Source organism: Daphnia pulicaria, chromosome 3 (genome assembly GCF_021234035.1).
Source record: "Daphnia pulicaria isolate SC F1-1A chromosome 3, SC_F0-13Bv2, whole genome shotgun sequence".
In the NCBI taxonomy this organism is placed as follows: domain Eukaryota; kingdom Metazoa; phylum Arthropoda; class Branchiopoda; order Diplostraca; family Daphniidae; genus Daphnia; species Daphnia pulicaria.
In genome coordinates this window covers 4,089,297-4,111,543 of record NC_060915.1, presented here as the reverse complement: position 1 = coordinate 4,111,543, position 22,247 = coordinate 4,089,297, and the positions used below count along the sequence as shown (strand labels likewise).

The window sequence follows — 22,247 nt, the reverse complement described above, 5'->3', positions numbered from 1 at the left end:
TTGTCAAATTTTATCGCGTTTTTTAATCGCAATGGTTACCAGTCCAAATTCGTAGATCAAAAATTTCAATGACATAGGGATAGGTTCAATTCATCTATAGGAATGATTCTGGATGAATTTCATTGCGAGTTTTTCAAAGTTGATCGCGCTTTTTATTTGCGATGGTTACCAGTCCAAATTCAATGAACAAACATTTCTGTCACTTTGAAGTGATTTTCTATTCATCCATTGGGACTGGGAGGGTAAATTTTCATTTTTGAATGTCAACGGCCATATCACGTAGAACGCACCTGGTCTCGTCAGCTCCCAGAAGTTAAGTTACGTCGAGTCCCGTTAGTACTTGGAAGGGTGACCGCTTGGGAATACGGGATGTCGTTGGCGATGAATAGCTTGTTTTCAATAAAAAATTTCTTGAAATTTTTTTTCAATAACGATGGTTACCAGTCCAATTTCGTAGATGAAACATTTCAATGCCTTAGAGATAGGTTCAATTCATCTATAAGAATGATTCTGGATCAATTCCATTGAGATTTTGTCAAATTTTATCGCGTTTTTTAATCGCAATGGTTACCAGTCCAAATTCGTAGATCAAAAATTTCAATGACATAGGGATAGGTTCAATTCATCTATAGGAATGATTCTGGATGAATTTCATTGCGAGTTTTTCAAAGTTGATCGCGCTTTTTATTTGCGATGGTTACCAGTCCAAATTCAATGAACAAACATTTCTGTCACTTTGAAGTGATTTTCTATTCATCCATTGGGACTGGGAGGGTAAATTTTCATTTTTGAATGTCAACGGCCATATCACGTAGAACGCACCTGGTCTCGTCAGCTCCCAGAAGTTAAGTTACGTCGAGTCCCGTTAGTACTTGGAAGGGTGACCGCTTGGGAATACGGGATGTCGTTGGCGATGAATAGTTTGTTTTCAATAAAAAATTTCTTGACATTTTTTTTCAATAACGATGGTTACCAGTCCAATTTCGTAGATGAAACATTTCAATGCCTTAGAGATAGGTTCAATTCATCTATAAGAATGATTCTGGATCAATTCCATTGAGAGTTTGTCAAATTTTATCGCGTTATTAATCGTGATGGTTACCAGTCCAAATTCGTAGATCAAAAATTTCAATGACATAGGGATAGGTTCAATTCATCTATAGGAATGATTCTGGATGAATTTCATTGCGAGTTTTTCAAAGTTGATCGCGCTTTTTATTTGCGATGGTTACCAGTCCAAATTCAATGAACAAACATTTCTGTCACTTTGAAGTGATTTTCTATTCATCCATTGGGACTGGGAGGGTAATTTTTCATATTTGAATGTCAACGGCCATATCACGTAGAACGCACCTGGTCTCGTCAGCTCCCAGAAGTTAAGTTACGTCGAGTCCCGTTAGTACTTGGAAGGGTGACCGCTTGGGAATACGGGATGTCGTTGGCGATGAATAGCTTGTTTTCAATAAAAAATTTCTTGAAATTTTTTTTCAATAACGATGGTTACCAGTCCAATTTCGTAGATGAAACACTTCAATGCCTTAGAGATAGGTTCAATTCATCTATAAGAATGATTCTGGATCAATTCCATTGAGATTTTGTCAAATTTTATCGCGTTTTTTAATCGCAATGGTTACCAGTCCAAATTCGTAGATCAAAAATTTCAATGACATAGGGATAGGTTCAATTCATCTATAGGAATGATTCTGGATGAATTTCATTGCGAGTTTTTCAAAGTTGATCGCGCTTTTTATTTGCGATGGTTACCAGTCCAAATTCAATGAACAAACATTTCTGTCACTTTGAAGTGATTTTCTATTCATCCATTGGGACTGGGAGGGTAAATTTTCATTTTTGAATGTCAACGGCCATATCACGTAGAACGCACCTGGTCTCGTCAGCTCCCAGAAGTTAAGTTACGTCGAGTCCCGTTAGTACTTGGAAGGGTGACCGCTTGGGAATACGGGATGTCGTTGGCGATGAATAGCTTGTTTTCAATAAAAAATTTCTTGAAATTTTTTTTCAATAACGATGGTTACCAGTCCAATTTCGTAGATGAAACATTTCAATGCCTTAGAGATAGGTTCAATTCATCTATAAGAATGATTCTGGATCAATTCCATTGAGATTTTGTCAAATTTTATCGCGTTTTTTAATCGCAATGGTTACCAGTCCAAATTCGTAGATCAAAAATTTCAATGACATAGGGATAGGTTCAATTCATCTATAGGAATGATTCTGGATGAATTTCATTGCGAGTTTTTCAAAGTTGATCGCGCTTTTTATTTGCGATGGTTACCAGTCCAAATTCAATGAACAAACATTTCTGTCACTTTGAAGTGATTTTCTATTCATCCATTGGGACTGGGAGGGTAAATTTTCATTTTTGAATGTCAACGGCCATATCACGTAGAACGCACCTGGTCTCGTCAGCTCCCAGAAGTTAAGTTACGTCGAGTCCCGTTAGTACTTGGAAGGGTGACCGCTTGGGAATCCGGGATGTCGTTGGCGATGAATAGTTTGTTTTCAATAAAAAATTTCTTGACATTTTTTTTCAATAACGATGGTTACCAGTCCAATTTCGTAGATGAAACATTTCAATGCCTTAGAGATAGGTTCAATTCATCTATAAGAATGATTCTGGATCAATTCCATTGAGAGTTTGTCAAATTTTATCGCGTTTTTTAATCGTGATGGTTACCAGTCCAAATTCGTAGATCAAAAATTTCAATGACATAGGGATAGGTTCAATTCATCTATAGGAATGATTCTGGATGAATTTCATTGCGAGTTTTTCAAAGTTGATCGCGCTTTTTATTTGCGATGGTTACCAGTCCAAATTCAATGAACAAACATTTCTGTCACTTTGAAGTGATTTTCTATTCATCCATTGGGACTGGGAGGGTAATTTTTCATATTTGAATGTCAACGGCCATATCACGTAGAACGCACCTGGTCTCGTCAGCTCCCAGAAGTTAAGTTACGTCGAGTCCCGTTAGTACTTGGAAGGGTGACCGCTTGGGAATACGGGATGTCGAATAGTTTGTTTTCAATAAAAAATTTCTTGAAATTTTTTTTCAATAACGATGGTTACCAGTCCAATTTCGTAGATGAAACATTTCAATGCCTTAGAGATAGGTTCAATTCATCTATAAGAATGATTCTGGATCAATTCCATTGAGAGTTTGTCAAATTTTATCGCGTTATTAATCGTGATGGTTACCAGTCCAAATTCGTAGATCAAAAATTTCAATGACATAGGGATAGGTTCAATTCATCTATAGGAATGATTCTGGATGAATTTCATTGCGAGTTTTTCAAAGTTGATCGCGCTTTTTATTCGCGATGGTTACCAGTCAAAATTCAATGAACAAACATTTCTGTCACTTTGAAGTGATTTTCTATTCATCCATTGGGAATGGGAGGGTAAATTTTCATTTTTGAATGTCAACGGTCATATCACGTAGAACGCACCTGGTCTCGTCAGCTCCCAGAAGTTAAGTTACGTCGAGTCCCGTTAGTACTTGGAAGGGTGACCGCTTGGGAATACGGGATGTCGTTGGCGATGAATAGCTTGTTTTCAATAAAAAATTTCTTGAAATTTTTTTTCAATAACGATGGTTACCAGTCCAATTTCGTAGATGAAACACTTCAATGCCTTAGAGATAGGTTCAATTCATCTATAAGAATGATTCTGGATCAATTCCATTGAGATTTTGTCAAATTTTATCGCGTTTTTTAATCGCAATGGTTACCAGTCCAAATTCGTAGATCAAAAATTTCAATGACATAGGGATAGGTTCAATTCATCTATAGGAATGATTCTGGATGAATTTCATTGCGAGTTTTTCAAAGTTGATCGCGCTTTTTATTTGCGATGGTTACCAGTCCAAATTCAATGAACAAACATTTCTGTCACTTTGAAGTGATTTTCTATTCATCCATTGGGACTGGGAGGGTAAATTTTCATTTTTGAATGTCAACGGCCATATCACGTAGAACGCACCTGGTCTCGTCAGCTCCCAGAAGTTAAGTTACGTCGAGTCCCGTTAGTACTTGGAAGGGTGACCGCTTGGGAATACGGGATGTCGTTGGCGATGAATAGCTTGTTTTCAATAAAAAATTTCTTGAAATTTTTTTTCAATAACGATGGTTACCAGTCCAATTTCGTAGATGAAACATTTCAATGCCTTAGAGATAGGTTCAATTCATCTATAAGAATGATTCTGGATCAATTCCATTGAGATTTTGTCAAATTTTATCGCGTTTTTTAATCGCAATGGTTACCAGTCCAAATTCGTAGATCAAAAATTTCAATGACATAGGGATAGGTTCAATTCATCTATAGGAATGATTCTGGATGAATTTCATTGCGAGTTTTTCAAAGTTGATCGCGCTTTTTATTTGCGATGGTTACCAGTCCAAATTCAATGAACAAACATTTCTGTCACTTTGAAGTGATTTTCTATTCATCCATTGGGACTGGGAGGGTAAATTTTCATTTTTGAATGTCAACGGCCATATCACGTAGAACGCACCTGGTCTCGTCAGCTCCCAGAAGTTAAGTTACGTCGAGTCCCGTTAGTACTTGGAAGGGTGACCGCTTGGGAATACGGGATGTCGTTGGCGATGAATAGTTTGTTTTCAATAAAAAATTTCTTGACATTTTTTTTCAATAACGATGGTTACCAGTCCAATTTCGTAGATGAAACATTTCAATGCCTTAGAGATAGGTTCAATTCATCTATAAGAATGATTCTGGATCAATTCCATTGAGAGTTTGTCAAATTTTATCGCGTTATTAATCGTGATGGTTACCAGTCCAAATTCGTAGATCAAAAATTTCAATGACATAGGGATAGGTTCAATTCATCTATAGGAATGATTCTGGATGAATTTCATTGCGAGTTTTTCAAAGTTGATCGCGCTTTTTATTTGCGATGGTTACCAGTCCAAATTCAATGAACAAACATTTCTGTCACTTTGAAGTGATTTTCTATTCATCCATTGGGACTGGGAGGGTAATTTTTCATATTTGAATGTCAACGGCCATATCACGTAGAACGCACCTGGTCTCGTCAGCTCCCAGAAGTTAAGTTACGTCGAGTCCCGTTAGTACTTGGAAGGGTGACCGCTTGGGAATACGGGATGTCGTTGGCGATGAATAGCTTGTTTTCAATAAAAAATTTCTTGAAATTTTTTTTCAATAACGATGGTTACCAGTCCAATTTCGTAGATGAAACACTTCAATGCCTTAGAGATAGGTTCAATTCATCTATAAGAATGATTCTGGATCAATTCCATTGAGATTTTGTCAAATTTTATCGCGTTTTTTAATCGCAATGGTTACCAGTCCAAATTCGTAGATCAAAAATTTCAATGACATAGGGATAGGTTCAATTCATCTATAGGAATGATTCTGGATGAATTTCATTGCGAGTTTTTCAAAGTTGATCGCGCTTTTTATTTGCGATGGTTACCAGTCCAAATTCAATGAACAAACATTTCTGTCACTTTGAAGTGATTTTCTATTCATCCATTGGGACTGGGAGGGTAAATTTTCATTTTTGAATGTCAACGGCCATATCACGTAGAACGCACCTGGTCTCGTCAGCTCCCAGAAGTTAAGTTACGTCGAGTCCCGTTAGTACTTGGAAGGGTGACCGCTTGGGAATACGGGATGTCGTTGGCGATGAATAGTTTGTTTTCAATAAAAAATTTCTTGACATTTTTTTTCAATAACGATGGTTACCAGTCCAATTTCGTAGATGAAACATTTCAATGCCTTAGAGATAGGTTCAATTCATCTATAAGAATGATTCTGGATCAATTCCATTGAGAGTTTGTCAAATTTTATCGCGTTATTAATCGTGATGGTTACCAGTCCAAATTCGTAGATCAAAAATTTCAATGACATAGGGATAGGTTCAATTCATCTATAGGAATGATTCTGGATGAATTTCATTGCGAGTTTTTCAAAGTTGATCGCGCTTTTTATTTGCGATGGTTACCAGTCCAAATTCAATGAACAAACATTTCTGTCACTTTGAAGTGATTTTCTATTCATCCATTGGGACTGGGAGGGTAATTTTTCATATTTGAATGTCAACGGCCATATCACGTAGAACGCACCTGGTCTCGTCAGCTCCCAGAAGTTAAGTTACGTCGAGTCCCGTTAGTACTTGGAAGGGTGACCGCTTGGGAATACGGGATGTCGTTGGCGATGAATAGCTTGTTTTCAATAAAAAATTTCTTGAAATTTTTTTTCAATAACGATGGTTACCAGTCCAATTTCGTAGATGAAACACTTCAATGCCTTAGAGATAGGTTCAATTCATCTATAAGAATGATTCTGGATCAATTCCATTGAGATTTTGTCAAATTTTATCGCGTTTTTTAATCGCAATGGTTACCAGTCCAAATTCGTAGATCAAAAATTTCAATGACATAGGGATAGGTTCAATTCATCTATAGGAATGATTCTGGATGAATTTCATTGCGAGTTTTTCAAAGTTGATCGCGCTTTTTATTTGCGATGGTTACCAGTCCAAATTCAATGAACAAACATTTCTGTCACTTTGAAGTGATTTTCTATTCATCCATTGGGACTGGGAGGGTAAATTTTCATTTTTGAATGTCAACGGCCATATCACGTAGAACGCACCTGGTCTCGTCAGCTCCCAGAAGTTAAGTTACGTCGAGTCCCGTTAGTACTTGGAAGGGTGACCGCTTGGGAATACGGGATGTCGTTGGCGATGAATAGCTTGTTTTCAATAAAAAATTTCTTGAAATTTTTTTTCAATAACGATGGTTACCAGTCCAATTTCGTAGATGAAACATTTCAATGCCTTAGAGATAGGTTCAATTCATCTATAAGAATGATTCTGGATCAATTCCATTGAGATTTTGTCAAATTTTATCGCGTTTTTTAATCGCAATGGTTACCAGTCCAAATTCGTAGATCAAAAATTTCAATGACATAGGGATAGGTTCAATTCATCTATAGGAATGATTCTGGATGAATTTCATTGCGAGTTTTTCAAAGTTGATCACGCTTTTTATTTGCGATGGTTACCAGTCCAAATTCAATGAACAAACATTTCTGTCACTTTGAAGTGATTTTCTATTCATCCATTGGGACTGGGAGGGTAAATTTTCATTTTTGAATGTCAACGGCCATATCACGTAGAACGCACCTGGTCTCGTCAGCTCCCAGAAGTTAAGTTACGTCGAGTCCCGTTAGTACTTGGAAGGGTGACCGCTTGGGAATCCGGGATGTCGTTGGCGATGAATAGTTTGTTTTCAATAAAAAATTTCTTGACATTTTTTTTCAATAACGATGGTTACCAGTCCAATTTCGTAGATGAAACATTTCAATGCCTTAGAGATAGGTTCAATTCATCTATAAGAATGATTCTGGATCAATTCCATTGAGAGTTTGTCAAATTTTATCGCGTTATTAATCGTGATGGTTACCAGTCCAAATTCGTAGATCAAAAATTTCAATGACATAGGGATAGGTTCAATTCATCTATAGGAATGATTCTGGATGAATTTCATTGCGAGTTTTTCAAAGTTGATCGCGCTTTTTATTTGCGATGGTTACCAGTCCAAATTCAATGAACAAACATTTCTGTCACTTTGAAGTGATTTTCTATTCATCCATTGGGACTGGGAGGGTAATTTTTCATATTTGAATGTCAACGGCCATATCACGTAGAACGCACCTGGTCTCGTCAGCTCCCAGAAGTTAAGTTACGTCGAGTCCCGTTAGTACTTGGAAGGGTGACCGCTTGGGAATACGGGATGTCGTTGGCGATGGATAGTTTGTTTTCAATAACAAATTTCTTGACATTTTTTTTCAATCACGATGGTTACCAGTCCAATTTCGTAGATGAAACATTTCAATGCCTTAGAGATAGGTTCAATTCATCTATAAGAATGATTCTGGATCAATTCCATTGAGAGTTTGTCAAATTTTATCGCGTTATTAATCGTGATGGTTACGAGTCCAAATTCGTAGATCAAAAATTTCAATGACATAGGGATAGGTTCAATTCATCTATAGGAATGATTCTGGATGAATTTCATTGCGAGTTTTTCAAAGTTGATCGCGCTTTTTATTCGCGATGGTTACCAGTCCAAATTCAATGAACAAACATTTCTGTCACTTTGAAGTGATTTTCTATTCATCCATTGGGAATGGGAGGGTAAATTTTCATTTTTGAATGTCAACGGCCATATCACGTAGAACGCACCTGGTCTCGTCAGCTCCCAGAAGTTAAGTTACGTCGAGTCCCGTTAGTACTTGGAAGGGTGACCGCTTGGGAATACGGGATGTCGTTGGCGATGAATAGTTTGTTTTCAATAAAAAATTTCTTGAAATTTTTTTTCAATAACGATGGTTACCAGTCCAATTTCGTAGATGAAACATTTCAATGCCTTAGAGATAGGTTCAATTCATCTATAAGAATGATTCTGGATCAATTCCATTGAGAGTTTGTCAAATTTTATCGCGTTTTTTAATCGTGATGGTTACCAGTCCAAATTCGTAGATCAAAAATTTCAATGACATAGGGATAGGTTCAATTCATCTATAGGAATGATTCTGGATGAATTTCATTGCGAGTTTTTCAAAGTTGATCGCGCTTTTTATTCGCGATGGTTACCAGTCCAAATTCAATGAACAAACATTTCTGTCACTTTGAAGTGATTTTCTATTCATCCATTGGGACTGGGAGGGTAAATTTTCATTTTTGAATGTCAACGGCCATATCACGTAGAACGCACCTGGTCTCGTCAGCTCCCAGAAGTTAAGTTACGTCGAGTTCCGTTAGTACTTGGAAGGGTGACCGCTTGGGAATACGGGATGTCGTTGGCGATGGATAGTTTGTTTTCAATAACAAATTTCTTGACATTTTTTTTTCAATCACGATGGTTACCAGTCCAATTTCGTAGATGAAACATTTCAATGCCTTAGAGATAGGTTCAATTCATCTATAAGAATGATTCTGGATCAATTCCATTGAGAGTTTGTCAAATTTTATCGCGTTATTAATCGTGATGGTTACCAGTCCAAATTCGTAGATCAAAAATTTCAATGACATAGGGATAGGTTCAATTCATCTATAGGAATGATTCTGGATGAATTTCATTGCGAGTTTTTCAAAGTTGATCGCGCTTTTTATTCGCGATGGTTACCAGTCCAAATTCAATGAACAAACATTTCTGTCACTTTGAAGTGATTTTCTATTCATCCATTGGGACTGGGAGGGTAATTTTTCATATTTGAATGTCAACGGCCATATCACGTAGAACGCACCTGGTCTCGTCAGCTCCCAGAAGTTAAGTTACGTCGAGTCCCGTTAGTACTTGGAAGGGTGACCGCTTGGGAATACGGGATGTCGTTGGCGATGAATAGCTTGTTTTCAATAAAAAATTTCTTGAAATTTTTTTTCAATAACGATGGTTACCAGTCCAATTTCGTAGATGAAACACTTCAATGCCTTAGAGATAGGTTCAATTCATCTATAAGAATGATTCTGGATCAATTCCATTGAGATTTTGTCAAATTTTATCGCGTTTTTTAATCGCAATGGTTACCAGTCCAAATTCGTAGATCAAAAATTTCAATGACATAGGGATAGGTTCAATTCATCTATAGGAATGATTCTGGATGAATTTCATTGCGAGTTTTTCAAAGTTGATCGCGCTTTTTATTTGCGATGGTTACCAGTCCAAATTCAATGAACAAACATTTCTGTCACTTTGAAGTGATTTTCTATTCATCCATTGGGACTGGGAGGGTAAATTTTCATTTTTGAATGTCAACGGCCATATCACGTAGAACGCACCTGGTCTCGTCAGCTCCCAGAAGTTAAGTTACGTCGAGTCCCGTTAGTACTTGGAAGGGTGACCGCTTGGGAATACGGGATGTCGTTGGCGATGAATAGCTTGTTTTCAATAAAAAATTTCTTGAAATTTTTTTTCAATAACGATGGTTACCAGTCCAATTTCGTAGATGAAACATTTCAATGCCTTAGAGATAGGTTCAATTCATCTATAAGAATGATTCTGGATCAATTCCATTGAGATTTTGTCAAATTTTATCGCGTTTTTTAATCGCAATGGTTACCAGTCCAAATTCGTAGATCAAAAATTTCAATGACATAGGGATAGGTTCAATTCATCTATAGGAATGATTCTGGATGAATTTCATTGCGAGTTTTTCAAAGTTGATCGCGCTTTTTATTTGCGATGGTTACCAGTCCAAATTCAATGAACAAACATTTCTGTCACTTTGAAGTGATTTTCTATTCATCCATTGGGACTGGGAGGGTAAATTTTCATTTTTGAATGTCAACGGCCATATCACGTAGAACGCACCTGGTCTCGTCAGCTCCCAGAAGTTAAGTTACGTCGAGTCCCGTTAGTACTTGGAAGGGTGACCGCTTGGGAATCCGGGATGTCGTTGGCGATGAATAGTTTGTTTTCAATAAAAAATTTCTTGACATTTTTTTTCAATAACGATGGTTACCAGTCCAATTTCGTAGATGAAACATTTCAATGCCTTAGAGATAGGTTCAATTCATCTATAAGAATGATTCTGGATCAATTCCATTGAGAGTTTGTCAAATTTTATCGCGTTATTAATCGTGATGGTTACCAGTCCAAATTCGTAGATCAAAAATTTCAATGACATAGGGATAGGTTCAATTCATCTATAGGAATGATTCTGGATGAATTTCATTGCGAGTTTTTCAAAGTTGATCGCGCTTTTTATTTGCGATGGTTACCAGTCCAAATTCAATGAACAAACATTTCTGTCACTTTGAAGTGATTTTCTATTCATCCATTGGGACTGGGAGGGTAATTTTTCATATTTGAATGTCAACGGCCATATCACGTAGAACGCACCTGGTCTCGTCAGCTCCCAGAAGTTAAGTTACGTCGAGTCCCGTTAGTACTTGGAAGGGTGACCGCTTGGGAATACGGGATGTCGAATAGTTTGTTTTCAATAAAAAATTTCTTGAAATTTTTTTTCAATAACGATGGTTACCAGTCCAATTTCGTAGATGAAACATTTCAATGCCTTAGAGATAGGTTCAATTCATCTATAAGAATGATTCTGGATCAATTCCATTGAGAGTTTGTCAAATTTTATCGCGTTATTAATCGTGATGGTTACCAGTCCAAATTCGTAGATCAAAAATTTCAATGACATAGGGATAGGTTCAATTCATCTATAGGAATGATTCTGGATGAATTTCATTGCGAGTTTTTCAAAGTTGATCGCGCTTTTTATTCGCGATGGTTACCAGTCAAAATTCAATGAACAAACATTTCTGTCACTTTGAAGTGATTTTCTATTCATCCATTGGGAATGGGAGGGTAAATTTTCATTTTTGAATGTCAACGGCCATATCACGTAGAACGCACCTGGTCTCGTCAGCTCCCAGAAGTTAAGTTACGTCGAGTCCCGTTAGTACTTGGAAGGGTGACCGCTTGGGAATACGGGATGTCGTTGGCGATGAATAGTTTGTTTTCAATAAAAAATTTCTTGAAATTTTTTTTCAATAACGATGGTTACCAGTCCAATTTCGTAGATGAAACATTTCAATGCCTTAGAGATAGGTTCAATTCATCTATAAGAATGATTCTGGATCAATTCCATTGAGAGTTTGTCAAATTTTATCGCGTTTTTTAATCGTGATGGTTACCAGTCCAAATTCGTAGATCAAAAATTTCAATGACATAGGGATAGGTTCAATTCATCTATAGGAATGATTCTGGATGAATTTCATTGCGAGTTTTTCAAAGTTGATCGCGCTTTTTATTCGCGATGGTTACCAGTCCAAATTCAATGAACAAACATTTCTGTCACTTTGAAGTGATTTTCTATTCATCCATTGGGACTGGGAGGGTAAATTTTCATTTTTGAATGTCAACGGTCATATCACGTAGAACGCACCTGGTCTCGTCAGCTCCCAGAAGTTAAGTTACGTCGAGTTCCGTTAGTACTTGGAAGGGTGACCGCTTGGGAATACGGGATGTCGTTGGCGATGGATAGTTTGTTTTCAATAACAAATTTCTTGACATTTTTTTTTCAATCACGATGGTTACCAGTCCAATTTCGTAGATGAAACATTTCAATGCCTTAGAGATAGGTTCAATTCATCTATAAGAATGATTCTGGATCAATTCCATTGAGAGTTTGTCAAATTTTATCGCGTTATTAATCGTGATGGTTACCAGTCCAAATTCGTAGATCAAAAATTTCAATGACATAGGGATAGGTTCAATTCATCTATAGGAATGATTCTGGATGAATTTCATTGCGAGTTTTTCAAAGTTGATCGCGCTTTTTATTCGCGATGGTTACCAGTCCAAATTCAATGAACAAACATTTCTGTCACTTTGAAGTGATTTTCTATTCATCCATTGGGAATGGGAGGGTAAATTTTCATTTTTGAATGTCAACGGCCATATCACGTAGAACGCACCTGGTCTCGTCAGCTCCCAGAAGTTAAGTTACGTCGAGTCCCGTTAGTACTTGGAAGGGTGACCGCTTGGGAATACGGGATGTCGTTGGCGATGAATAGTTTGTTTTCAATAAAAAATTTCTTGAAATTTTTTTTCAATAACGATGGTTACCAGTCCAATTTCGTAGATGAAACATTTCAATGCCTTAGAGATAGGTTCAATTCATCTATAAGAATGATTCTGGATCAATTCCATTGAGAGTTTGTCAAATTTTATCGCGTTATTAATCGTGATGGTTACCAGTCCAAATTCGTAGATCAAAAATTTCAATGACATAGGGATAGGTTCAATTCATCTATAGGAATGATTCTGGATGAATTTCATTGCGAGTTTTTCAAAGTTGATCGCGCTTTTTATTTGCGATGGTTACCAGTCCAAATTCAATGAACAAACATTTCTGTCACTTTGAAGTGATTTTCTATTCATCCATTGGGACTGGGAGGGTAAATTTTCATTTTTGAATGTCAACGGCCATATCACGTAGAACGCACCTGGTCTCGTCAGCTCCCAGAAGTTAAGTTACGTCGAGTCCCGTTAGTACTTGGAAGGGTGACCGCTTGGGAATACGGGATGTCGTTGGCGATGAATAGCTTGTTTTCAATAAAAAATTTCTTGAAATTTTTTTTCAATAACGATGGTTACCAGTCCAATTTCGTAGATGAAACATTTCAATGCCTTAGAGATAGGTTCAATTCATCTATAAGAATGATTCTGGATCAATTCCATTGAGATTTTGTCAAATTTTATCGCGTTTTTTAATCGCAATGGTTACCAGTCCAAATTCGTAGATCAAAAATTTCAATGACATAGGGATAGGTTCAATTCATCTATAGGAATGATTCTGGATGAATTTCATTGCGAGTTTTTCAAAGTTGATCGCGCTTTTTATTTGCGATGGTTACCAGTCCAAATTCAATGAACAAACATTTCTGTCACTTTGAAGTGATTTTCTATTCATCCATTGGGACTGGGAGGGTAAATTTTCATTTTTGAATGTCAACGGCCATATCACGTAGAACGCACCTGGTCTCGTCAGCTCCCAGAAGTTAAGTTACGTCGAGTCCCGTTAGTACTTGGAAGGGTGACCGCTTGGGAATCCGGGATGTCGTTGGCGATGAATAGTTTGTTTTCAATAAAAAATTTCTTGACATTTTTTTTCAATAACGATGGTTACCAGTCCAATTTCGTAGATGAAACATTTCAATGCCTTAGAGATAGGTTCAATTCATCTATAAGAATGATTCTGGATCAATTCCATTGAGAGTTTGTCAAATTTTATCGCGTTATTAATCGTGATGGTTACCAGTCCAAATTCGTAGATCAAAAATTTCAATGACATAGGGATAGGTTCAATTCATCTATAGGAATGATTCTGGATGAATTTCATTGCGAGTTTTTCAAAGTTGATCGCGCTTTTTATTTGCGATGGTTACCAGTCCAAATTCAATGAACAAACATTTCTGTCACTTTGAAGTGATTTTCTATTCATCCATTGGGACTGGGAGGGTAATTTTTCATATTTGAATGTCAACGGCCATATCACGTAGAACGCACCTGGTCTCGTCAGCTCCCAGAAGTTAAGTTACGTCGAGTCCCGTTAGTACTTGGAAGGGTGACCGCTTGGGAATACGGGATGTCGAATAGTTTGTTTTCAATAAAAAATTTCTTGAAATTTTTTTTCAATAACGATGGTTACCAGTCCAATTTCGTAGATGAAACATTTCAATGCCTTAGAGATAGGTTCAATTCATCTATAAGAATGATTCTGGATCAATTCCATTGAGAGTTTGTCAAATTTTATCGCGTTATTAATCGTGATGGTTACCAGTCCAAATTCGTAGATCAAAAATTTCAATGACATAGGGATAGGTTCAATTCATCTATAGGAATGATTCTGGATGAATTTCATTGCGAGTTTTTCAAAGTTGATCGCGCTTTTTATTCGCGATGGTTACCAGTCAAAATTCAATGAACAAACATTTCTGTCACTTTGAAGTGATTTTCTATTCATCCATTGGGAATGGGAGGGTAAATTTTCATTTTTGAATGTCAACGGCCATATCACGTAGAACGCACCTGGTCTCGTCAGCTCCCAGAAGTTAAGTTACGTCGAGTCCCGTTAGTACTTGGAAGGGTGACCGCTTGGGAATACGGGATGTCGTTGGCGATGAATAGTTTGTTTTCAATAAAAAATTTCTTGAAATTTTTTTTCAATAACGATGGTTACCAGTCCAATTTCGTAGATGAAACATTTCAATGCCTTAGAGATAGGTTCAATTCATCTATAAGAATGATTCTGGATCAATTCCATTGAGAGTTTGTCAAATTTTATCGCGTTTTTTAATCGTGATGGTTACCAGTCCAAATTCGTAGATCAAAAATTTCAATGACATAGGGATAGGTTCAATTCATCTATAGGAATGATTCTGGATGAATTTCATTGCGAGTTTTTCAAAGTTGATCGCGCTTTTTATTCGCGATGGTTACCAGTCCAAATTCAATGAACAAACATTTCTGTCACTTTGAAGTGATTTTCTATTCATCCATTGGGACTGGGAGGGTAAATTTTCATTTTTGAATGTCAACGGTCATATCACGTAGAACGCACCTGGTCTCGTCAGCTCCCAGAAGTTAAGTTACGTCGAGTTCCGTTAGTACTTGGAAGGGTGACCGCTTGGGAATACGGGATGTCGTTGGCGATGGATAGTTTGTTTTCAATAACAAATTTCTTGACATTTTTTTTTCAATCACGATGGTTACCAGTCCAATTTCGTAGATGAAACATTTCAATGCCTTAGAGATAGGTTCAATTCATCTATAAGAATGATTCTGGATCAATTCCATTGAGAGTTTGTCAAATTTTATCGCGTTATTAATCGTGATGGTTACCAGTCCAAATTCGTAGATCAAAAATTTCAATGACATAGGGATAGGTTCAATTCATCTATAGGAATGATTCTGGATGAATTTCATTGCGAGTTTTTCAAAGTTGATCGCGCTTTTTATTCGCGATGGTTACCAGTCCAAATTCAATGAACAAACATTTCTGTCACTTTGAAGTGATTTTCTATTCATCCATTGGGAATGGGAGGGTAAATTTTCATTTTTGAATGTCAACGGCCATATCACGTAGAACGCACCTGGTCTCGTCAGCTCCCAGAAGTTAAGTTACGTCGAGTCCCGTTAGTACTTGGAAGGGTGACCGCTTGGGAATACGGGATGTCGTTGGCGATGAATAGTTTGTTTTCAATAAAAAATTTCTTGAAATTTTTTTTCAATAACGATGGTTACCAGTCCAATTTCGTAGATGAAACATTTCAATGCCTTAGAGATAGGTTCAATTCATCTATAAGAATGATTCTGGATCAATTCCATTGAGAGTTTGTCAAATTTTATCGCGTTATTAATCGTGATGGTTACCAGTCCAAATTCGTAGATCAAAAATTTCAATGACATAGGGATAGGTTCAATTCATCTATAGGAATGATTCTGGATGAATTTCATTGCGAGTTTTTCAAAGTTGATCGCGCTTTTTATTCGCGATGGTTACCAGTCCAAATTCAATGAACAAACATTTCTGTCACTTTGAAGTGATTTTCTATTCATCCATTGGGAATGGGAGGGTAAATTTTCATTTTTGAATGTCAACGGCCATATCACGTAGAACGCACCTGGTCTCGTCAGCTCCCAGAAGTTAAGTTACGTCGAGTCCCGTTAGTACTTGGAAGGGTGACCGCTTGGGAATACGGGATGTCGTTGGCGATGAATAGTTTGTTTTCAATAAAAAATTTCTTGAAATTTTTTTTCAATAACGATGGTTACCAGTCCAATTTCGTAGATGAAACATTTCAATGCCTTAGAGATAGGTTCAATTCATCTATAAGAATGATTCTGGATCAATTCCATTGAGAGTTTGTCAAATTTTATCGCGTTATTAATCGTGATGGTTACCAGTCCAAATTCGTAGATCAAAAATTTCAATGACATAGGGATAGGTTCAATTCATCTATAGGAATGATTCTGGATGAATTTCATTGCGAGTTTTTCAAAGTTGATCGCGCTTTTTATTCGCGATGGTTACCAGTCAAAATTCAATGAACAAACATTTCTGTCACTTTGAAGTGATTTTCTATTCATCCATTGGGAATGGGAGGGTAAATTTTCATTTTTGAATGTCAACGGCCATATCACGTAGAACGCACCTGGTCTCGTCAGCTCCCAGAAGTTAAGTTACGTCGAGTCCCGTTAGTACTTGGAAGGGTGACCGCTTGGGAATACGGGATGTCGTTGGCGATGAATAGTTTGTTTTCAATAAAAAATTTCTTGAAATTTTTTTTCAATAACGATGGTTACCAGTCCAATTTCGTAGATGAAACATTTCAATGCCTTAGAGATAGGTTCAATTCATCTATAAGAATGATTCTGGATCAATTCCATTGAGAGTTTGTCAAATTTTATCGCGTTTTTTAATCGTGATGGTTACCAGTCCAAATTCGTAGATCAAAAATTTCAATGACATAGGGATAGGTTCAATTCATCTATAGGAATGATTCTGGATGAATTTCATTGCGAGTTTTTCAAAGTTGATCGCGCTTTTTATTCGCGATGGTTACCAGTCCAAATTCAATGAACAAACATTTCTGTCACTTTGAAGTGATTTTCTATTCATCCATTGGGACTGGGAGGGTAAATTTTCATTTTTGAATGTCAACGGCAATATCACGTAGAACGCACCTGGTCTCGTCAGCTCCCAGAAGTTAAGTTACGTCGAGTTCCGTTAGTACTTGGAAGGGTGACCGCTTGGGAATACGGGATGTCGTTGGCGATGGATAGTTTGTTTTCAATAACAAATTTCTTGACATTTTTTTTTCAATCACGATGGTTACCAGTCCAATTTCGTAGATGAAACATTTCAATGCCTTAGAGATAGGTTCAATTCATCTATAAGAATGATTCTGGATCAATTCCATTGAGAGTTTGTCAAATTTTATCGCGTTATTAATCGTGATGGTTACCAGTCCAAATTCGTAGATCAAAAATTTCAATGACATAGGGATAGGTTCAATTCATCTATAGGAATGATTCTGGATGAATTTCATTGCGAGTTTTTCAAAGTTGATCGCGCTTTTTATTTGCGATGGTTACCAGTCCAAATTCAATGAACAAACATTTCTGTCACTTTGAAGTGATTTTCTATTCATCCATTGGGACTGGGAGGGTAAATTTTCATTTTTGAATGTCAACGGCCATATCACGTAGAACGCACCTGGTCTCGTCAGCTCCCAGAAGTTAAGTTACGTCGAGTCCCGTTAGTACTTGGAAGGGTGACCGCTTGGGAATCCGGGATGTCGTTGGCGATGAATAGTTTGTTTTCAATAAAAAATTTCTTGACATTTTTTTTCAATAACGATGGTTACCAGTCCAATTTCGTAGATGAAACATTTCAATGCCTTAGAGATAGGTTCAATTCATCTATAAGAATGATTCTGGATCAATTCCATTGAGAGTTTGTCAAATTTTATCGCGTTATTAATCGTGATGGTTACCAGTCCAAATTCGTAGATCAAAAATTTCAATGACATAGGGATAGGTTCAATTCATCTATAGGAATGATTCTGGATGAATTTCATTGCGAGTTTTTCAAAGTTGATCGCGCTTTTTATTTGCGATGGTTACCAGTCCAAATTCAATGAACAAACATTTCTGTCACTTTGAAGTGATTTTCTATTCATCCATTGGGACTGGGAGGGTAATTTTTCATATTTGAATGTCAACGGCCATATCACGTAGAACGCACCTGGTCTCGTCAGCTCCCAGAAGTTAAGTTACGTCGAGTCCCGTTAGTACTTGGAAGGGTGACCGCTTGGGAATACGGGATGTCGAATAGTTTGTTTTCAATAAAAAATTTCTTGAAATTTTTTTTCAATAACGATGGTTACCAGTCCAATTTCGTAGATGAAACATTTCAATGCCTTAGAGATAGGTTCAATTCATCTATAAGAATGATTCTGGATCAATTCCATTGAGAGTTTGTCAAATTTTATCGCGTTATTAATCGTGATGGTTACCAGTCCAAATTCGTAGATCAAAAATTTCAATGACATAGGGATAGGTTCAATTCATCTATAGGAATGATTCTGGATGAATTTCATTGCGAGTTTTTCAAAGTTGATCGCGCTTTTTATTCGCGATGGTTACCAGTCAAAATTCAATGAACAAACATTTCTGTCACTTTGAAGTGATTTTCTATTCATCCATTGGGAATGGGAGGGTAAATTTTCATTTTTGAATGTCAACGGCCATATCACGTAGAACGCACCTGGTCTCGTCAGCTCCCAGAAGTTAAGTTACGTCGAGTCCCGTTAGTACTTGGAAGGGTGACCGCTTGGGAATACGGGATGTCGTTGGCGATGAATAGTTTGTTTTCAATAAAAAATTTCTTGAAATTTTTTTTCAATAACGATGGTTACCAGTCCAATTTCGTAGATGAAACATTTCAATGCCTTAGAGATAGGTTCAATTCATCTATAAGAATGATTCTGGATCAATTCCATTGAGAGTTTGTCAAATTTTATCGCGTTTTTTAATCGTGATGGTTACCAGTCCAAATTCGTAGATCAAAAATTTCAATGACATAGGGATAGGTTCAATTCATCTATAGGAATGATTCTGGATGAATTTCATTGCGAGTTTTTCAAAGTTGATCGCGCTTTTTATTCGCGATGGTTACCAGTCCAAATTCAATGAACAAACATTTCTGTCACTTTGAAGTGATTTTCTATTCATCCATTGGGACTGGGAGGGTAAATTTTCATTTTTGAATGTCAACGGTCATATCACGTAGAACGCACCTGGTCTCGTCAGCTCCCAGAAGTTAAGTTACGTCGAGTTCCGTTAGTACTTGGAAGGGTGACCGCTTGGGAATACGGGATGTCGTTGGCGATGGATAGTTTGTTTTCAATAACAAATTTCTTGACATTTTTTTTTCAATCACGATGGTTACCAGTCCAATTTCGTAGATGAAACATTTCAATGCCTTAGAGATAGGTTCAATTCATCTATAAGAATGATTCTGGATCAATTCCATTGAGAGTTTGTCAAATTTTATCGCGTTATTAATCGTGATGGTTACCAGTCCAAATTCGTAGATCAAAAATTTCAATGACATAGGGATAGGTTCAATTCATCTATAGGAATGATTCTGGATGAATTTCATTGCGAGTTTTTCAAAGTTGATCGCGCTTTTTATTCGCGATGGTTACCAGTCCAAATTCAATGAACAAACATTTCTGTCACTTTGAAGTGATTTTCTATTCATCCATTGGGAATGGGAGGGTAAATTTTCATTTTTGAATGTCAACGGCCATATCACGTAGAACGCACCTGGTCTCGTCAGCTCCCAGAAGTTAAGTTACGTCGAGTCCCGTTAGTACTTGGAAGGGTGACCGCTTGGGAATACGGGATGTCGTTGGCGATGAATAGTTTGTTTTCAATAAAAAATTTCTTGAAATTTTTTTTCAATAACGATGGTTACCAGTCCAATTTCGTAGATGAAACATTTCAATGCCTTAGAGATAGGTTCAATTCATCTATAAGAATGATTCTGGATCAATTCCATTGAGAGTTTGTCAAATTTTATCGCGTTATTAATCGTGATGGTTACCAGTCCAAATTCGTAGATCAAAAATTTCAATGACATAGGGATAGGTTCAATTCATCTATAGGAATGATTCTGGATGAATTTCATTGCGAGTTTTTCAAAGTTGATCGCGCTTTTTATTCGCGATGGTTACCAGTCCAAATTCAATGAACAAACATTTCTGTCACTTTGAAGTGATTTTCTATTCATCCATTGGGAATGGGAGGGTAAATTTTCATTTTTGAATGTCAACGGCCATATCACGTAGAACGCACCTGGTCTCGTCAGCTCCCAGAAGTTAAGTTACGTCGAGTCCCGTTAGTACTTGGAAGGGTGACCGCTTGGGAATACGGGATGTCGTTGGCGATGAATAGTTTGTTTTCAATAAAAAATTTCTTGAAATTTTTTTTCAATAACGATGGTTACCAGTCCAATTTCGTAGATGAAACATTTCAATGCCTTAGAGATAGGTTCAATTCATCTATAAGAATGATTCTGGATCAATTCCATTGAGAGTTTGTCAAATTTTATCGCGTTATTAATCGTGATGGTTACCAGTCCAAATTCGTAGATCAAAAATTTCAATGACATAGGGATAGGTTCAATTCATCTATAGGAATGATTCTGGATGAATTTCATTGCGAGTTTTTCAAAGTTGATCGCGCTTTTTATTCGCGATGGTTACCAGTCAAAATTCAATGAACAAACATTTCTGTCACTTTGAAGTGATTTTCTATTCATCCATTGGGAATGGGAGGGTAAATTTTCATTTTTGAATGTCAACGGCCATATCACGTAGAACGCACCTGGTCTCGTCAGCTCCCAGAAGTTAAGTTACGTCGAGTCCCGTTAGTACTTGGAAGGGTGACCGCTTGGGAATACGGGATGTCGTTGGCGATGAATAGTTTGTTTTCAATAAAAAATTTCTTGAAATTTTTTTTCAATAACGATGGTTACCAGTCCAATTTCGTAGATGAAACATTTCAATGCCTTAGAGATAGGTTCAATTCATCTATAAGAATGATTCTGGATCAATTCCATTGAGAGTTTGTCAAATTTTATCGCGTTTTTTAATCGTGATGGTTACCAGTCCAAATTCGTAGATCAAAAATTTCAATGACATAGGGATAGGTTCAATTCATCTATAGGAATGATTCTGGATGAATTTCATTGCGAGTTTTTCAAAGTTGATCGCGCTTTTTATTCGCGATGGTTACCAGTCCAAATTCAATGAACAAACATTTCTGTCACTTTGAAGTGATTTTCTATTCATCCATTGGGACTGGGAGGGTAAATTTTCATTTTTGAATGTCAACGGCAATATCACGTAGAACGCACCTGGTCTCGTCAGCTCCCAGAAGTTAAGTTACGTCGAGTTCCGTTAGTACTTGGAAGGGTGACCGCTTGGGAATACGGGATGTCGTTGGCGATGGATAGTTTGTTTTCAATAACAAATTTCTTGACATTTTTTTTTCAATCACGATGGTTACCAGTCCAATTTCGTAGATGAAACATTTCAATGCCTTAGAGATAGGTTCAATTCATCTATAAGAATGATTCTGGATCAATTCCATTGAGAGTTTGTCAAATTTTATCGCGTTATTAATCGTGATGGTTACCAGTCCAAATTCGTAGATCAAAAATTTCAATGACATAGGGATAGGTTCAATTCATCTATAGGAATGATTCTGGATGAATTTCATTGCGAGTTTTTCAAAGTTGATCGCGCTTTTTATTCGCGATGGTTACCAGTCAAAATTCAATGAACAAACATTTCTGTCACTTTGAAGTGATTTTCTATTCATCCATTGGGAATGGGAGGGTAAATTTTCATTTTTGAATGTCAACGGCCATATCACGTAGAACGCACCTGGTCTCGTCAGCTCCCAGAAGTTAAGTTACGTCGAGTCCCGTTAGTACTTGGAAGGGTGACCGCTTGGGAATACGGGATGTCGTTGGCGATGAATAGTTTGTTTTCAATAAAAAATTTCTTGAAATTTTTTTTCAATAACGATGGTTACCAGTCCAATTTCGTAGATGAAACATTTCAATGCCTTAGAGATAGGTT

The 22,247-nt window shown here is 37.0% G+C and overlaps 42 pseudogenes; all 42 read left to right on the top strand.

The window, feature by feature from the left end:
* Nucleotides 1–262: 262 nt before the first annotated feature.
* On the top strand, nt 263–381 carry LOC124332904 (annotated as a pseudogene).
* Nucleotides 382–794: 413 nt separating this feature from the next.
* Nucleotides 795–913, top strand: LOC124332903 (annotated as a pseudogene).
* A 412-nt stretch (nt 914–1,325) lies between these two features.
* Nucleotides 1,326–1,444, top strand: LOC124332901 (annotated as a pseudogene).
* Nucleotides 1,445–1,857: 413 nt separating this feature from the next.
* Nucleotides 1,858–1,976, top strand: LOC124332900 (annotated as a pseudogene).
* A 413-nt stretch (nt 1,977–2,389) lies between these two features.
* On the top strand, nt 2,390–2,508 carry LOC124333554 (annotated as a pseudogene).
* A 413-nt stretch (nt 2,509–2,921) lies between these two features.
* LOC124330131 lies at nt 2,922–3,040 on the top strand (annotated as a pseudogene).
* A 403-nt stretch (nt 3,041–3,443) lies between these two features.
* LOC124333583 lies at nt 3,444–3,562 on the top strand (annotated as a pseudogene).
* A 413-nt stretch (nt 3,563–3,975) lies between these two features.
* Nucleotides 3,976–4,094, top strand: LOC124332899 (annotated as a pseudogene).
* A 413-nt stretch (nt 4,095–4,507) lies between these two features.
* Nucleotides 4,508–4,626, top strand: LOC124332897 (annotated as a pseudogene).
* Nucleotides 4,627–5,038: 412 nt separating this feature from the next.
* On the top strand, nt 5,039–5,157 carry LOC124332896 (annotated as a pseudogene).
* A 413-nt stretch (nt 5,158–5,570) lies between these two features.
* On the top strand, nt 5,571–5,689 carry LOC124332895 (annotated as a pseudogene).
* Nucleotides 5,690–6,101: 412 nt separating this feature from the next.
* On the top strand, nt 6,102–6,220 carry LOC124332894 (annotated as a pseudogene).
* A 413-nt stretch (nt 6,221–6,633) lies between these two features.
* LOC124332893 lies at nt 6,634–6,752 on the top strand (annotated as a pseudogene).
* A 413-nt stretch (nt 6,753–7,165) lies between these two features.
* On the top strand, nt 7,166–7,284 carry LOC124333551 (annotated as a pseudogene).
* A 412-nt stretch (nt 7,285–7,696) lies between these two features.
* LOC124332892 lies at nt 7,697–7,815 on the top strand (annotated as a pseudogene).
* A 412-nt stretch (nt 7,816–8,227) lies between these two features.
* Nucleotides 8,228–8,346, top strand: LOC124332891 (annotated as a pseudogene).
* Nucleotides 8,347–8,759: 413 nt separating this feature from the next.
* LOC124333938 lies at nt 8,760–8,878 on the top strand (annotated as a pseudogene).
* Nucleotides 8,879–9,291: 413 nt separating this feature from the next.
* LOC124332889 lies at nt 9,292–9,410 on the top strand (annotated as a pseudogene).
* Nucleotides 9,411–9,823: 413 nt separating this feature from the next.
* On the top strand, nt 9,824–9,942 carry LOC124332888 (annotated as a pseudogene).
* Nucleotides 9,943–10,355: 413 nt separating this feature from the next.
* On the top strand, nt 10,356–10,474 carry LOC124333550 (annotated as a pseudogene).
* Nucleotides 10,475–10,886: 412 nt separating this feature from the next.
* Nucleotides 10,887–11,005, top strand: LOC124330130 (annotated as a pseudogene).
* A 403-nt stretch (nt 11,006–11,408) lies between these two features.
* On the top strand, nt 11,409–11,527 carry LOC124332887 (annotated as a pseudogene).
* Nucleotides 11,528–11,940: 413 nt separating this feature from the next.
* On the top strand, nt 11,941–12,059 carry LOC124334831 (annotated as a pseudogene).
* A 413-nt stretch (nt 12,060–12,472) lies between these two features.
* On the top strand, nt 12,473–12,591 carry LOC124332886 (annotated as a pseudogene).
* A 412-nt stretch (nt 12,592–13,003) lies between these two features.
* Nucleotides 13,004–13,122, top strand: LOC124332885 (annotated as a pseudogene).
* A 413-nt stretch (nt 13,123–13,535) lies between these two features.
* On the top strand, nt 13,536–13,654 carry LOC124333549 (annotated as a pseudogene).
* Nucleotides 13,655–14,066: 412 nt separating this feature from the next.
* LOC124330128 lies at nt 14,067–14,185 on the top strand (annotated as a pseudogene).
* A 403-nt stretch (nt 14,186–14,588) lies between these two features.
* Nucleotides 14,589–14,707, top strand: LOC124332884 (annotated as a pseudogene).
* Nucleotides 14,708–15,120: 413 nt separating this feature from the next.
* On the top strand, nt 15,121–15,239 carry LOC124334830 (annotated as a pseudogene).
* Nucleotides 15,240–15,652: 413 nt separating this feature from the next.
* On the top strand, nt 15,653–15,771 carry LOC124332883 (annotated as a pseudogene).
* A 412-nt stretch (nt 15,772–16,183) lies between these two features.
* On the top strand, nt 16,184–16,302 carry LOC124332882 (annotated as a pseudogene).
* Nucleotides 16,303–16,714: 412 nt separating this feature from the next.
* Nucleotides 16,715–16,833, top strand: LOC124332881 (annotated as a pseudogene).
* Nucleotides 16,834–17,246: 413 nt separating this feature from the next.
* Nucleotides 17,247–17,365, top strand: LOC124335177 (annotated as a pseudogene).
* A 413-nt stretch (nt 17,366–17,778) lies between these two features.
* LOC124333548 lies at nt 17,779–17,897 on the top strand (annotated as a pseudogene).
* Nucleotides 17,898–18,309: 412 nt separating this feature from the next.
* LOC124330127 lies at nt 18,310–18,428 on the top strand (annotated as a pseudogene).
* Nucleotides 18,429–18,831: 403 nt separating this feature from the next.
* LOC124332880 lies at nt 18,832–18,950 on the top strand (annotated as a pseudogene).
* Nucleotides 18,951–19,363: 413 nt separating this feature from the next.
* Nucleotides 19,364–19,482, top strand: LOC124334829 (annotated as a pseudogene).
* A 413-nt stretch (nt 19,483–19,895) lies between these two features.
* Nucleotides 19,896–20,014, top strand: LOC124332878 (annotated as a pseudogene).
* A 412-nt stretch (nt 20,015–20,426) lies between these two features.
* Nucleotides 20,427–20,545, top strand: LOC124332877 (annotated as a pseudogene).
* Nucleotides 20,546–20,957: 412 nt separating this feature from the next.
* Nucleotides 20,958–21,076, top strand: LOC124332876 (annotated as a pseudogene).
* A 413-nt stretch (nt 21,077–21,489) lies between these two features.
* On the top strand, nt 21,490–21,608 carry LOC124335176 (annotated as a pseudogene).
* Nucleotides 21,609–22,021: 413 nt separating this feature from the next.
* LOC124332875 lies at nt 22,022–22,140 on the top strand (annotated as a pseudogene).
* The last annotated feature ends 107 nt before the right edge of the window (nt 22,141–22,247 follow it).